The sequence below is a fragment of the Oryctolagus cuniculus genome, chromosome X (genome assembly GCF_964237555.1).
Source record: "Oryctolagus cuniculus chromosome X, mOryCun1.1, whole genome shotgun sequence".
Lineage (NCBI taxonomy): Eukaryota > Metazoa > Chordata > Mammalia > Lagomorpha > Leporidae > Oryctolagus > Oryctolagus cuniculus.
In genome coordinates this window covers 70,928,506-70,943,715 of record NC_091453.1, presented here as the reverse complement: position 1 = coordinate 70,943,715, position 15,210 = coordinate 70,928,506, and the positions used below count along the sequence as shown (strand labels likewise).

The window sequence follows — 15,210 nt, the reverse complement described above, 5'->3', positions numbered from 1 at the left end:
AGGCAGAGTTAGATAGTGAGAGAGACAGAGAGAAAGGTCTTCTTTTTTCCCTTGGTTCACCCCCCAAATGGCCGCTACAGCCAGTGCACTGCGGCCGGCGGGCCGTGCCGATCCGAAGCCAGGAGCCAGGTGCTTCCTCCTGGTCTCCCATGGGGTGCAGGGCCCAAGCACTTGGGCCATCCTCCACTGCACTCCCGGGGCCACAGCAGAGAGTTGGACTGGAAGAGGGGCAACCGGGACAGAATCCAGCGCCCCAACCAGGACTAGAACCCGGGATGCTGGTGCCACAGGCGGAGGATTAGCCTAGTGAGTTGCTGCGCTGGCCCTCACAACTTTTTGAAACTTAATTCTCTTATTTTTCTCAGCCCAGCAGTGATCCTAATTTCCTTCCTGTCTCTCTGCCTATTTCATTTGTTCTTCTTTGGGGCAATTCTCCCTCTTCCCAGGCCTTAAAAATTTGTTCTTCCCAGCTTACATCACAGGCACATTTCTATTCTCATGCTTCCTACACATAATAATCTAGCCTATTTAAGTTTATAATATCAACTACTACCTCTGCAGTAGTGGTCCTGAATTCTTATATTTTTGGCTTTGTTTTCTTTCTGCTTTGGTTCTTAATGGCATTCCGAATGTGTTTGCTCAGAGACAAAGTACTAGCTAAAACATGAAGTTCTTATTCCCTTGCTTTATCAATGTTTAGAAAGAACTTATAGCCATGTTAAATGCTATTGAAAATGAAAATATGAAGTTTAGCCACTTGAACACAAAAGAAAAAAGAAAGATCTATTCAGTAATTTTTTCAGGCTAGATAGGTCAAAAGTTTTGCTTATGTAAATCTGAGATGGCCTCTCTACCAGTTTACTCCTGGGGAACAGAAAAGCTTCTTCAAAGGGTACATAGCTCTCTGGGTAGTTTGGGAATATAAGACTGTGTATGCCTCTAAAGAGATAGCTAAACATTGTAAGAGGTCAGAACCCTTATCCCTATTTTTGCCTCATCCTCTAAAAGCCTTCCCTACTGCTACTTCCTGTGACAACTAGTCCAGATAGAATCTAGGCTTTCCATAAGAGGCTAAAGTGTCATGATTCTACAATTACACTGTATACTCTGCCACTAATGTGCAATGTAAATCAGAAGTGCCTCTCCTTCTAGTTCTAAATTTCCTCTTCTCTAAAATGGAGATAAAAAACATCTGCTCTGAATACGTCCCTTGGCTTTGTGAGACTCAAGAAGTAAATGGAAGCTTAGGTGCCATTTACACACAATAGATCTTCATTAATCTCTATTATTCAAAGAAGCAGCACAAACACAAACCTTGATAAATATGGATACCATTTGAAGAAAAAGACATTCCTGAGTGAAGTGTTAAATGGTTCACTAACTGGGCATCAGTGTCTGAAGGAGCATTTAAAATACCTAATCCTGCTGTACTAGTTTCTTTGAAAGTCATTGGAAATTACCTTTGCCTGGTGACCACAGAATATCTTTTGTTTGGAACTTAAGATTATTCATTTGGTTTTATTCTGTGCTACAAATGCTTAACTACTTCCTAGAGGTTCATAGTATATGCCCCTCAATTATAGAGAACCTATACTCTAGAATGTAAAACACACTCACAACCCAAACTCTATGCTATCATTTGAGGCTTACTGTGACCAAAGCTGAAAATGAACACTTATGGTGAAATGAGAATGCTTAGTTTGTTTCTCTTGCTGGTATGACACCTTTATAAAAAAAGCATATGTTTATAGACTTGTTGCAATAATTTCCAAGAAGAGCATTATAACCATGTGGTAAGATGGCCTTTCATTTGGGAGACAAGTTACTCTTACTGAAGTTGACCAAGGCACAGCTAGTGCTTTTGGAAAAACTAAATACTCAGTAGACATCAAGTAACAAGCCATATGGCACTGAATGGAGGGAGGAGAATAAGGAGTTAGACAGAAGTTCATAATTTAATTCTCCTCTTAGTGATCTGTGATGAAATACTAAAATGTAATTGTTGATGGAAAGCTTGTGGTTATATGATCATGCGTCTTTGTAAATTTCAATCATTCTTATACTTCCTGCATGATATTTCCATCTTGCTTTTCACCATTGAGTATACATGGTATTCACATCTTTTCCTAAATTTAACTATATAAGGTTTTAAAAACTTTACTTGAGAGAGGGGGAGAGAGAAAGAGAGAGAGAGAGAGAGCAAGCATGCACTATTATTGCTCAGTTCAGTCCCCAAAGGGTGAGCCAGGGCACTGAAGCCTGGAGCTGGCAACTCAATCCAGGTGAATCAAGTGGGCAACAGGGACTCAAGTACTTGAACTACAAACATGTCCTCCCAGTGTGCACATCATCAGGAAGCTGGAATCAGGAGCAGAACAGGGACTTGAACCCAGACATTCTGACCTGTGTTAACAGCTAGGCCAAACATCTGGCCCTATTTAAGTTTATTTACCATTGAAAAGGAAGTGTTATATAATGATGAGTTTCAAGAAAAAATAACATCTGACAAAATATGGTAATTGAAAACTAAATATCATATGAATAATAATAATTTAATTATTAAAATAAAATGTTTGGTGCTGCGGCTCACTAGGCTAATCCTCCGCCTGAGGCGCTGGCACCCCAGGTTCTAGTCCCAGTTGGGGCACCGGATTCTGTCCCGGTTGCTCCTCTTCCAGTCCAGCTCTCTGCTGTGGCCCAGAAAGGCAGTGGAGGATGGCCCAAGTGCTTGGGCCCTGCACCCGCATGGGAGACCAGGAGGAAGCACCTGGCTGCTGGCTTCAGATCGGCGCAGCGTGCCGGCCGTGGCGGCCATTTTGGGGGTGAACCAACAGAAGGAAGACCTTTCTGTCTCTCTCTCTCTCACTGTCTGTAATTCTATCTGTCAAATAAATAAATAAATAAATAAAATGCCCAAAAATCTTCTAAAATGATCATAGATGTCAATTGTGGAAAATTGATTCAAGCATAAATATGGTGTGTGTACCTGGGGTATATAGAAAATAATTTTTCTTTCCCAGAAAGTCTGACTCCTGTCTGAGGTCACACAGCAAGGCAAAAAATGAGACTAATTTTGTCACATGAATATCTCACTATCTGGGAACGATTAACATCCTTTTTCTATACTCCACAGCGGTTAAGTCCCACATTAAGTGGCCCTTTGTAAGCAAATCTATTGCTTGAAGCTTAACTGGTTGGCACATAATTTTTCCTTCCTAAATTTGGTGGTGTATTTCAAACCGTACCCCCAGTTATAGCAGGTGCTGATATAATAGCCAAAAGGTTAAAGAGAGGAACTGAAATATGGGAGACAAGATAGGGAAAGAGTTAGATTTGATATAGATGAATTCAGATGTGCAAAGCCTGAGACTCCACAAGCAGAAGGGAAATCTAGACGCTGATCACATCCTTAACAGCTGCATAAACTCAGGGGCCCATGAAAGAAATAGCAAAGCAGCCAAGTAGGACAGGAACACACAGTTTAACTGGAAAGCTTGGTGACTTGGGAGGAGTTTGGAGCCTAGAAGAAAAGGAAATAATATCAGCAATTTCTCCAAATCAGCCATGTCCAGATATACTTTCCTGGATTTTGTGAAGAGTCATCTTAACTCACCATTTTTTTCTCCATAAAAAATAAAAAGTGATGATAAAAAATTGGTGCTCAGCACAGTGCTTCAAAACCAAATGTAACTCTCATTTTAGCATTAATATGATTATCATGGTAGCAAGAGACTCCAAGTAAAATTAGTGATTTTTTAAAAGCTTTATTCATTTATTGGAAAGGCAGAGTTACAGAAAGGCAGAGGCAGATAGGTCTTCCATCCGCTGGTTCACTCCCCAGATGGCCGCAATGGCCAGAGCTGCGTTGATTCGAAGCCAGGAACCAGGAGCTTCCTTCCAGTTTCCCAGTGGGTGCAGAGGCCCAAGCACTTGGGCCATATTCCATTGCTTTCCCAGGCCATAGCAGAGAGCTGGATCTGAAGTGGAGCAGCTGGGACTCAAACTGGCACCCATACGGGATGCCAGCACTGCAGGCAATGGCTTTCCCAGCTATACCACAGCGCCAGCCTCAAGTGTTTTATTAGCTTAATTAGCTTTATCAGTTGCTATTATGTATAAAGGAACACTGTTTAAAACCTAAGCTACTTTTTGTAAATGATTCTAAGTGACTTTAACTAGAATTACAGAATTATAAATGGCCTAGAATGTTGTTTAATATAACCATCTTAAATGACCATATGAGGAAACAAAGGCCCAGCGAGATAAGATACTTGTTTTCAGTATCATAGAAAGTTAACATCAGAACTCCACTTAGAAGCCACGTCTCTGGACCACTGGTGTAATCCTGTTTCTAAAGGCTGGGTTCTGCCCCACTCCCCCTTCTCTCACTTCGCACACCCTCCCTTGCTTTAGAACATGTGCTCTTTCCACTACAGGATGTTTTAAAGTGAATGTCCTCACTTTGAAGACTAAAATTGCAATGGTCCATTTAAGAAGTTAAGGTGAGTTTTTATTCAAAATAAAACTCAATTCCCAAGTTCATCAACCTCGTTTTAGCTTTTGCCTAGCCAAGCTTCATATTTTGGCCCTATTCCCTCATACCAACTCCAATCTAAAACTGGCTCCCAAATGGGTAACTCGACTCTAACTGAGATCTGATATCAGTCTCTCTTTCATGCACCTGGCTTCATTTATCTTTGTACTTTTCAACATGTTTACACTGCCTGCACAAGCTAGATTTTCTAAAGCCATGACCTTTACTTCACCATATCTGTTTTTTTTTTCTTAAAATGTTTTCAAAATGTCAATTGTTTGACCAGAAATGTCTTTCAAGAAGGAGAGGGTGCAAACTTTTATAGGAGGGACTATTGTTTCCAAGTGCTCAGTGTACAGTTGAGCTGGTGCCTTTCTTGGCAAACTGCCCCTAATGTCTCAAGAAACACATATATAAATTTATAAAATATGAAAATTGAAACAAAAATTCAGGGTAAAGAAACATAAATCCAGCCTCCTTTGGAGAAAAAAAAACAAGACCAGTGTGTTTGACAAATGCATGCCCAATCACCAGCTAATCAGCTCAAAGGTGAGAAGTGCATTGCATTTAACGAAGCTGAAGACAAGTTCTGGGTCACAATCCCATATGATTGTCTTCTAGAGCATAAAAATTACAGAAAAGCAGTTGAAAAATAATTTGGACAGTATTATTCTCTCTTATGTCTAAACTTCAGCTTTTAAGAATATTTTGCTTATTAATTAATTAATTAATTTTAGGGGTTCTGCATATTAAGTTCTGCTACTTAAGTTATTTGTTGTCATGTGTATTATGCAACCAGAAGACACATATATGGCCCTTGTTTACAGTTATTTACAAGGGATCTGTTTCAGGAAAATGCAGTATATTTTTCTGTAGCCACAGTTTTAATTCCCCTCCCATTCACCCATTTCACTGATGTTCCCTTGGTTGTATATTTAGTATTGCCTCATTGACAGTAAAGGAATTTCCTTTCTAATAGATTGCCTTCTTTGAAAATTTTTGATGCAGTGATGATCAAACTCTTTTGTAAATATTTTCCCAAATCCATTGGTACATAATCAAATTGTATTGAGAAATATCTTACTTGCTCACTACATTCATAAACATACACAATCTCATTCTAGATTTATTGGCTGTGCTGGATAAAATTGAAGCATTAATCAAATGCAAATTAGTAAAAATAATAGAGTTACAGTCTTCACTAGTGTGAACTTAACCATATTTGTCTTAAAAACAAAATCCTTCTTGTTAGCACATGACAGTGTATAGTATTATAAACAGGCACACCATCTTTTTTAAAAAATATTTATTTATTTATTTCAGAGGCAGAGTTACAGAGAGTCAGAGGGAGGGAGAGAGAGAGAGAGAGAGAGAGAGAGAGAGAGAGAGAGAAATCTTCCATCTGCTTGTTGACTTACCAAATGACTACAATGGCCTGAGCTGAGAAAATCTGAAGCCAGGAGCCAAGAGCTTCTTCCGGGTCTCCTACAGGGGTGCAGGGCTTCTTCTGGGTCTTCCTCTCAGGTGCAGGGACTTGAGCCATCTTCTAATGCTTTACCAAATCATATCAGAGAGCCAGATCAGAAGTGAAGCAGCCAGGACTTGAACCAGCACCCATATAGGATGCCAGAACTGCAGGCAACGGCTTTACCGGCTATGCCACAGCACAGCCCCCCAGGTACACCATCTGTTAGGAAACTGGTGCAGTTTTAGCCAGGTGGCCACATGGCCCAGCTACCTGAGCCAGGCTCCACCCCCATCCTAATGGGATTCTCCGCTCCAGCTTCCCTGCCCGCCCTCAGGCAAAGTTTTAAAAGGGCCTGTTCCTGAACATGCGCTCTCTTGACTCTTCTCTCTTGGTTCTGCTCTCTTGGCCCTTCTCTCCTGCGCTCTCTTGGCCTCCCTTGGCTCCTTTTCTCCTCTTGTCTCTCTTCTCCCTCCTCTCTGTCTCCCTCTCTTATAGTCTCCTTCTCTCTTTCCTTTTGCTGCCCCTTCACTCCAGTCTGTTGTGGGTGTTCCCCAACAAACCCTTTCCCTTACTCCAGTGTTCGGTATGTTTTGCGACGGCTAACATTAATAAATAACACCATCTTTAGCAGGTCCTATTTATATGACCTTTAGTGGTAGAGGCACAACTTTATAAAGTTTTTATAAGTTAATTCTTTTACATATAATTCATATAATTATGATACTGTAGTTATATTTTGTTAAGGTCCCTTATCATTTTGAAACACATATTGAAATATGACAAGGATAAGGGATCACAGGTGTGCATACAGATAAAACAAGACAGGATTGTAATTATTAAAAGTAACATATAACATTAAATGCAACTCTCCATTTTTGTATGTTTGAAATTTCAACATAAAGAAAATCATTACAAAAGCATTATGACATGACATGAGGAGAATAAAATAATAGCCTATATATTTCACAAGTGACAAGCGCACAACAGAGATGATGTATTAAAATGTCACAGTGTAACCCATAAATACACATAATCATTTTTCATTTAAAACATTTAATGTTTAAAAAATTAGAGTAAACATCTTGAAAAAGTTAAAGTACATTTTTGACAAGTTTTAATTTTAGTATATGTTAGAGTCCTTTAAAACATCTAGGAATGTAACCAAAAATGTTAAATATCACACTTACTTTTTCTGAACTTAAAGACTACTGGAGGTAATGGTAAACAGTAACAACTAAAAGTAAAGATATGGGGCCGGCACCGTGGCACAGTAGGTTAATCCTCCGCCTGTGATGCTGGCATCCCATGTGGGTGCCGGTTCTAGTCCCGGATGCTGTTCTTCCAGTCCAGCTCTCTGCTAATGCCTGGGAAAGCAGTGGAAGATGGCCCAGGTGCTTGGGCCCCTGCACCTGCGTGGGAAACCAAGATGAAGCTCCCGGCTCCTGGCTTTGGATGGGCTCAGCTCTGGCCGTTGCAGCCATTTAGGGAGTGAAGCGAAGTATGGAAGACCTTTCTCTCTGTCTCTTTCCTCTCACTTTCTGTGACTCTACCTCTCAAATAAATAAAATCTTTTAAAAGAAAAAGTAAAAATAGCCTGTACTAACCTTGTACATTGAAATGTCTTAAAAGCAAAAGTAATGAGGTTTTATAAATTAAATTCAAATTATCTTTTAAATGGTTTATTTACTTATTTAAAAGAGTTACACAGAGAAAGGGAGAGAGAGAGAGAATCTTCCATCTGCTGGTTCACTCCCCAAATGGTCACAATGGCCAGGACTGGGCCAAGCTGAATCCAGGAGCCAGGAACTTCTTCTGGGCCCCCCACATGGGTAGCAGGGACCCAAGTTCTTGGGTTATCGTCTGGTGATTTCCCAGGCCATTAGTAGGGAACTGAATTGGAAGGGGAGCAGCCAGGACATAAACCAGCAGGCATATGGGATGACGGTGTATCAGGTGGAAGCTTTACTGGCTATGCCACAATGATGGCCCCTAAACTCAAATTTGTAAGAGCAACAACAACAAAATTCTTAATCACAGTCATGATTATGGATCTTTAAAACCTTTGGGATATAAATATCAATACATATTGGTTAAACTTCTTGTTAAATAACCTTTCTTCAACACACATTACGTTTAGAAAATACTCTGTATTATAGAATTATTAAAACATACACAAAAATGCAGACAATAAAGTGATTAACCCTAATTTACCCATTTCCCAACTTTAATAACTAAGCACACATCGCAAATCTTATACTGAAGTATTTTAAAGCAAATTCCAGATAAAATGTCATTTTTCCCACAAATTTTCAGCAAGCATCTCTAACTGATGAGAACAATTCTTTTATCAACATGCACAAAAATGTACTGGCCCTTGTAGTTGTTCTATTACAGAGAGCACCACAAGAGACTGGAAATTCTGAAATCTCTTCCCAAATTTGTCAACACTCAATTGTGTGATTTCTTAGGGCTTCAACCTCTCTATGTCTGTCACATAAGAAGTTAGACACAATCTCTAAAGGCCCCATGAATCTCTGAGATTCTGAGTTTAAATAGAAAGAATGAATACTTTTGATACTCTCTCTTTTGTCATTTCTCTATTAGCAAGATACAGAGAAAATAAGATTAGAATTGGGTATCTTTAAACACTAGCTGCATTGAGCATTTAAGTTAGAGGTAGAAACATACAAATTAATGGAGTAAGTATCAAGCATGATTATTTCTGTCTTCTGAGGAAACATTTCCTCTAACTGCCTACACAGGAACACCCAATAATTACTTGAAAACAATAATAACGTGGCTTCATCATTCTGACTACCTTCTTACTTAAAGGACTAGTAGAGGCTTGACAGAAATGCTCTTAAGGCCTGTGGCGCCCTCTTCTGATCGCTCACCCAACAAGGATATGTCTTAGTTTTGTTTTGGAGCTACCTTTGGGCTTTAGGCTTTCTTGTTGCATTATTATAACTTAATCTTGAAATATCATGCAAAAATTCACATCTGATAGGTGTAAGGGACACAGATCCTATGAAAGATATATGACTTCAGATCCATGGTGAACGTATTTTCTTCTAAGTTTCCATTTTGAAATTTGAGAACTGTTCAATGGGAGAAGTAATTTTGAAATTTGAAATGTAATAAAAGTCTTAGGATTAAGTGTTAAAATGATCATATAAATAGGATAAAGTGTTTGGTAATAATAATAGATACAATTAAAGGAGCAAATGCTCCAACATGGGAAGCAGTCCATACAGAAGATTCACAGAATGACAGTTGCTTTAAATAGCACTCTGACCTCAGAATCAGCCCTTAAGGCATTCTGCTCTGGCTGAAAAGCCTATGAGAGCATTTCAGGCATGGAAAGCCAAGACTTTGTGGCAAAAAGTATCCTACATGAAGGACCTCTATGAGTGAGACCCCAGTGGAAAGAAGGGGCCATTAAAGGATGTACTTTTATCTGAAGGGATGGGAGAACTTCCAGTTTGCTTATAGCCTTGTCTAAATACCGACGGAGTTTGTGGATTCAAAAGGCTTTCATATCCTAGGCAGCTCATCTCAAGAGGCTCGGGTGATCACTGACATCATAGTGATACATAAGAGTATTAATTGTTAAATTAACAACAGGAGTCACTCTGCACTAATATCACGATATGCAGGACCTCTGTCCTTAAAAAGTTTTATTATGAATGTTAATAGTAAAACTTGTTCTCAAATATCCACTTTTTTTTAGTTTATTAAGTGTAGGGTATTCTTATGTCTCATAAGTTATAGTTATGTCTAAGTGCTCACAGAAGATGCATAATTCGTGGGTACTTCTTTTATGTTAACTACGTTTCTCAAAAAAAAGAATGCTTAAAAAATAAGTGAAATCAACTTTGAGATGTAATGATTTGAACAGCCCTTGTCTTGACTGTTGAGGAACATTTTTTTCATAAAATTTGTTGAACTCTTGGTATTGAGTTAATCTTCTGTGTATAAAGTTAATTGAAAACAGATTTCAGTGAAAAATAAGACTGGGAATAGGAGAGAGAGGAGGAAGAGTGGTGTGAGTGTGGGTGGGAGGGCAGGTACGGTAGGAAGTATCACTATGTTCTTCAAACTGTATTTATGAAATGCATGAAGTTTGTATTCCTTAAATAAAAGGTTTGTTTGACAAAAAAGAAAGCAGAAAGCCTCATAAGAAAGTCATAGAAATAAGAAATGAGAATTTTCTATGAAAACATTTAAATTATTTTAAAATAAAGTTACTGTGTTACAATTTAAAATCTGTGCCATAACATGTGTGTCTTATGACAGGGAATTTTAAAAAAATTGCTCTATGGTTCTCTATTCAGAGATATTAGTTTTGAAAACTGCTACTGTTTTTAACTCTAATTCCTCTCTATCTCTCATTCATGACTTTCCTTGTTAGACCTCACAAATACTGCTCAACTGATTTTTTAGAATAAAATGTTTTCCTATTCCCTTGCCACTGAATTAAGCTATTGCTACTGTGGTCATTTTCATACCCTCCAAAATCTTATCTGTTCATGGAAATCTTTCTTGAGTGTTCTATTTCACATGACCCTTTCTCTCATCTTGATACTGATATCTGGAATCAAACTATCAAGAACTCCATCATACTACCGTGAAATTAGACTGATTCTACAAACTATAGTTCTGAAATATTTTAAAGCCTTTTTTAAAATAATCAATGTATTTTTTGGCTCATTTATTGTTATAATCTTTGTATTCTGGTTGTTTTTCCTTGGAATTTAAATTTCAGGCATACAGAAGCATATATGACTTGTTTCAAAATTTTCTCCCAGCACAGGGTTCACCCACTATTTTCTCTAATGTCCCAAGTTCTCTTCCTGTGGGTCTTCTAGGAGTAAAATCTAGATCAGACTGGAAATGAAACTCTTTAATTAGGCAGAAAATTCAACTACTCAAAGTAAATAATTCATGGTCACCTCCATGGTACCTATTGCAATGCTCCAGCATTCTCTGCCAAGTAATACTTTTGGCTAAGCATTTACTTTATATAAAAATTTCTCATAAAGGGAACATTAAGGTTACCATAGAAGAATACTGTTCATTTCTTAAAAACTGTATTTGCTGAATGAGCGAACTCCTGGTTGAATTTTGCACTAGAGCTAATGGAGTCATTCACCAATGTTTAGCAAGGTCAACTGAGATTTCTAAGATAGATCCAAATAGGGAATGCAAAGCCGAAACTTAAAAGAAAATGATAGGGGCCAGTGCTGTGGCATAGTGGATAAAGCTGCCACTTGCAGTGCCGGAATCCCATATAGGCACTGGCTGAAGACCCTGCTGCTTCATTCTGATGCAGCTCTCTGCTATGGCCTGGGAAAGCAGTAGAAGATGGCCCAAGCCTTTGAGCCCCTGCACCCGCGTGGGAGACCCAGAAGAAGCTCCTGGATTCAGATAGGTCCAGCTCTGGCCATTGCTGCCATTTGGGTAGTGAACCAGCGGCTGCATGACCTCTCTGTCTCTGCCTCTCTGTACCTCTATCTCTCAAGTAAATAAATAAAATCTAAAACAAAAATAGTACAAAAGTGTTCAGACTAAGACTATGATAGCAGGCAGAATATTTTCTCATTTGATAAGGTGATATAAATATACACACACATATATAATTTCTTTTAAATTGAGTAAAGGTGACTCTGAAGAGATCTTTGATTGACATTCATGTAGACCAGGAGGCCCTGGTGGCTTATTTTGGAGGCATTATTTCTCCTCACAAAAATGGTTCTTCTGTTTAACCTACCCCTGTTACAGTATTGCCTCGGTGTTAGATCCGCCCTCCTTCCTGCTCTATGACATGCTTTTTGAAAAATTTTTTGAAATGGCCAGCGCCGCGGCTCACTTGGCCAATCCTCCGCCTGTGGCACTGGCACCCCAGGTTCTACTCCCGGTCGGGGCACCAGATTCTGTCCTGGTTGCTCCTCTTCCAGGCCAGTTCTCTGCTGTGGCCCAGGAAGGCAGTGGAGGATGGCCCAAGTCCTTGGGCCCTGCACCCCATGGGAGACCAGGAGGAAGCACCTGGCTCCTGGCTTCGGATCAGCGCAGCGTGCTGGCTTTAGTGGCCATTTGGGGGTGAACCAATGGAAGGAAGACCTTTCTCTCTGTCTCTCTCTCTCTCTCACTGTCTAAATCTGCCTGTCAAAATTTTTTTTTTGAAATTGATGCCCTATTCTACTCATTGATGATCTTTATCATTTCTTTTATGTTCTCTTCAACAACTTTTGGTGCAAATGATGGCCCAAGTACTTGTGTTACTGCCATCTGTATGGAAGACCTGGATGGAGTTCCTGGCTCCTGGGTTTAGGCTGGCTGAGCCCTAGATGTTGCGGGCCTTTGGAAAGTGAACCAGTGTATGGAAGATTGATCTCTCTCTCATATTTCTCTCTCTCTCTCTCTCTCTCTTTTACTATGCCTTTCAAACAAATACTGAATAATTCTTAAAAATAAACTGATAGTGGGAGACGCTGTGGCATAGTGGGTAAAGCCACTGCCTGCAGTGCCGGCATCCCATATGGATGCTGGTTTGAGTCCTGGCTGCTTCACTTCCGATCCAGCTCTCTGCTATGGCCTGGGAAAGCAGTGGAAGATGGCCCAAGTCCTTGGACCCCTACACCCACATGGGAGACCCAGAAGAAGCTCCTGGCTCCTGGCTCCTAGCTTCGGATCGGACCAGTTCTGGCTGTTGCAGCCATTTGGGGAGTGAACAAGCAGTTAGAAGACCTCTCTTTCTCTCCCCTCACCCCCCCCCCCGCCTCTCTGTAACTCTGCCTTTCAAATAAATAGATCTTTACAAAATGATCAAACAGGAAGCTAAGAACTCCCAACTTAGCAATTTGTGTGTGTGTCTTTAGACACAGAAAAATATCTACAGCACATTTATTGTGTTTAGTAGTTATTGTTGATACCTATAAACCATTGGTCATGAGGCTAGAACGGCTTTCATTCATTTCTTCAATCATATACTCATTATTAACAATATTTTTGAGTGGTTGCTATGAGTGAGGTAGTGTTCTGAGCAGTAACAATAGAGTAGGGAACAAACTATTAGACTTGATAGTACAGAGCTACAGTTTATTGGAGATATCAGCAATTTTTTTTTAATTCTAAAGATTTTTTTCTTCTTTCTGCAATTTTTATTTGAAAAGTGCAAGTAATGAGACATTTTCCAGAGTTGGGAACACAATCCAGGTCTCTCCCATGGGTGGCAGAACCAAGCACTTGTGCCATCACCACTGATTCCTGGAGTCCACACTACCAGAAAGCTAGAATCAGGAGCCAGAGCTAGGAGTCGAATCCAGGCATTCAGATGTGGGGCATGGCCATTCCAACTACTGTCTTTACTGCTGGACTAAATTCTCATCCCATAAAAAGAATATTTAAATTAAACCTTGTAGTAAGTCATCTTAAAAAAGAGCAATCTCTTGTGAGAAATATTAATGTACTGAGGCAGAGTGTTGCAGACTAGGTAATCAGGGAAATCTCTAAGATAATCACATTTAAAATCATATCTGAACATATGATTATGCAGATGGGGAAGAAGAATAAGAACATCACAGAAGGGAGCAGAGTGCTCAGATACCCTAAAGGGGAGAGGGGTTTGGACAAAGTGAAATAGGGAGAAAGTGGCAAAATAAAAAGAGGGCAGCTTTGAAGGAGGGGGTGATATGATTCATGCAACATCATGGTGACATGAAATATGTTGTGTGTTTACACAGAAATTATACAGAACCTACTAAGTGCCAAGCACTAGAGACCCAATCATAAATAGTACATGATATCAGTGCCTTCAAGGAACTGAGATATATAGGAGAAAAGATAAAAGTAAAAATAAGTAGTTTCAATGTAATCGGAAATGGATAGAAACAGGACAATCTATGAGATGATCTTGGAATAAATATGTGCTTATAAATTTTGGAAGTGTGGAGGTTGACTTAGAAGGAGGCAAAATTGGAAGCATTAAGACCAGCTAGAAGGTAATACTAGGATTCAGGTATTTCCAGCAGAGATGAGTTAGAGGATTATTTTTGAGGTAGAATTGAAAATATTTAGTCATAGACTGAGGTTTGATAATGAATTGGAATAGAAGTACAGAAGGAAAAAGAATAGGAAATGTCTTGTGATTTCAATTTTTAACATGTGAAACAGGCAAACATGATATTCTAAAGAAAATTTAAATTTGTGTGCTCGCTTCGGCAGCACATATACTAAAATTGGAACGATACAGAGAAGATTAGCATGGCCCCTGCGCAAGGATGACACGCAAATTCGTGAAGCGTTCCATATTTTTTGATGCCATAGACAGGAGTGTCAATGGTAAAGTTAACAACAGGAGTCACTGTGCACTTACTCCTCATGTAGGATCTCTGTCCTTAATGTGCTGTGCATTGAGATTTAATGCTATAACGAGTACTCAAATAATATATTTCACTTTGTGTTTCTATGGGGGTGCAAACTGTTGAAATCTTTACTTAATGCATACTAAACTGATCCTCTGTAAAAAAAAAAAAAAAAAAAAAAAAAAAAAAGAAAAGAAAAGAAACTATCAACTCCCAACTTGACTCTCACTGGGATTAAACATGACAATAGGTCTGATCTGATTTCATCATCATTAAAAAAAATCATCTATTATTTTTCACTTTATGTTTCTGTGTGGGAGCAAACTGTTGAAATCCTTACTTAATGTATACTAAGCTGATCTTCTGTATATTAAGATAATCGAAAATGAATCTTGATGTGAATGGAAGGGGAGAGGGAGTGGGAAAGGGGAGGGTTGTGGGTGGGAGGGACGGTATGGGGGGGAAGCCATAGTAATCCATTATTCGTACTTTGGAAACGTATATTCATTAAATAAAAGTTAAAAAAAAAAAAAGAAAATTTAAATTTGTGTGAGTGAAGTCAGAGCTGGGGTACAGATTGGAGAATCATAGTATGGACTGAAAATATAAATGGATAAAATAACTTTTCCAAAATAGAGATAAAATTAAACAAACACAGCCTTTGATAATTTGGAACTTATGCAACTACTTGGGGAATTACTTGGGCCTATTGCTAATTATCCTTCCTCTCATTATTGTTGAGTATTCAAAAGAGCTAGCACTTTCAGCATATGGCAAGCCCGGGCAAGGAGGAAAAAGATAGCTGTCCATGGAGGACTAAAGCTCCAAATCACAAATAAAACATA

General features: G+C 39.1%; 1 non-coding gene across 1 annotated transcript; it reads left to right on the top strand.

Annotated features, from left to right (window-relative positions):
* Window positions 1-14,209: 14,209 nt before the first annotated feature.
* On the top strand, window positions 14,210-14,316 carry LOC138847750 (U6 spliceosomal RNA). Its single transcript, XR_011385710.1, has one exon. It is a non-coding gene; the product is annotated as a U6 spliceosomal RNA (small nuclear RNA).
* The last annotated feature ends 894 nt before the right edge of the window (window positions 14,317-15,210 follow it).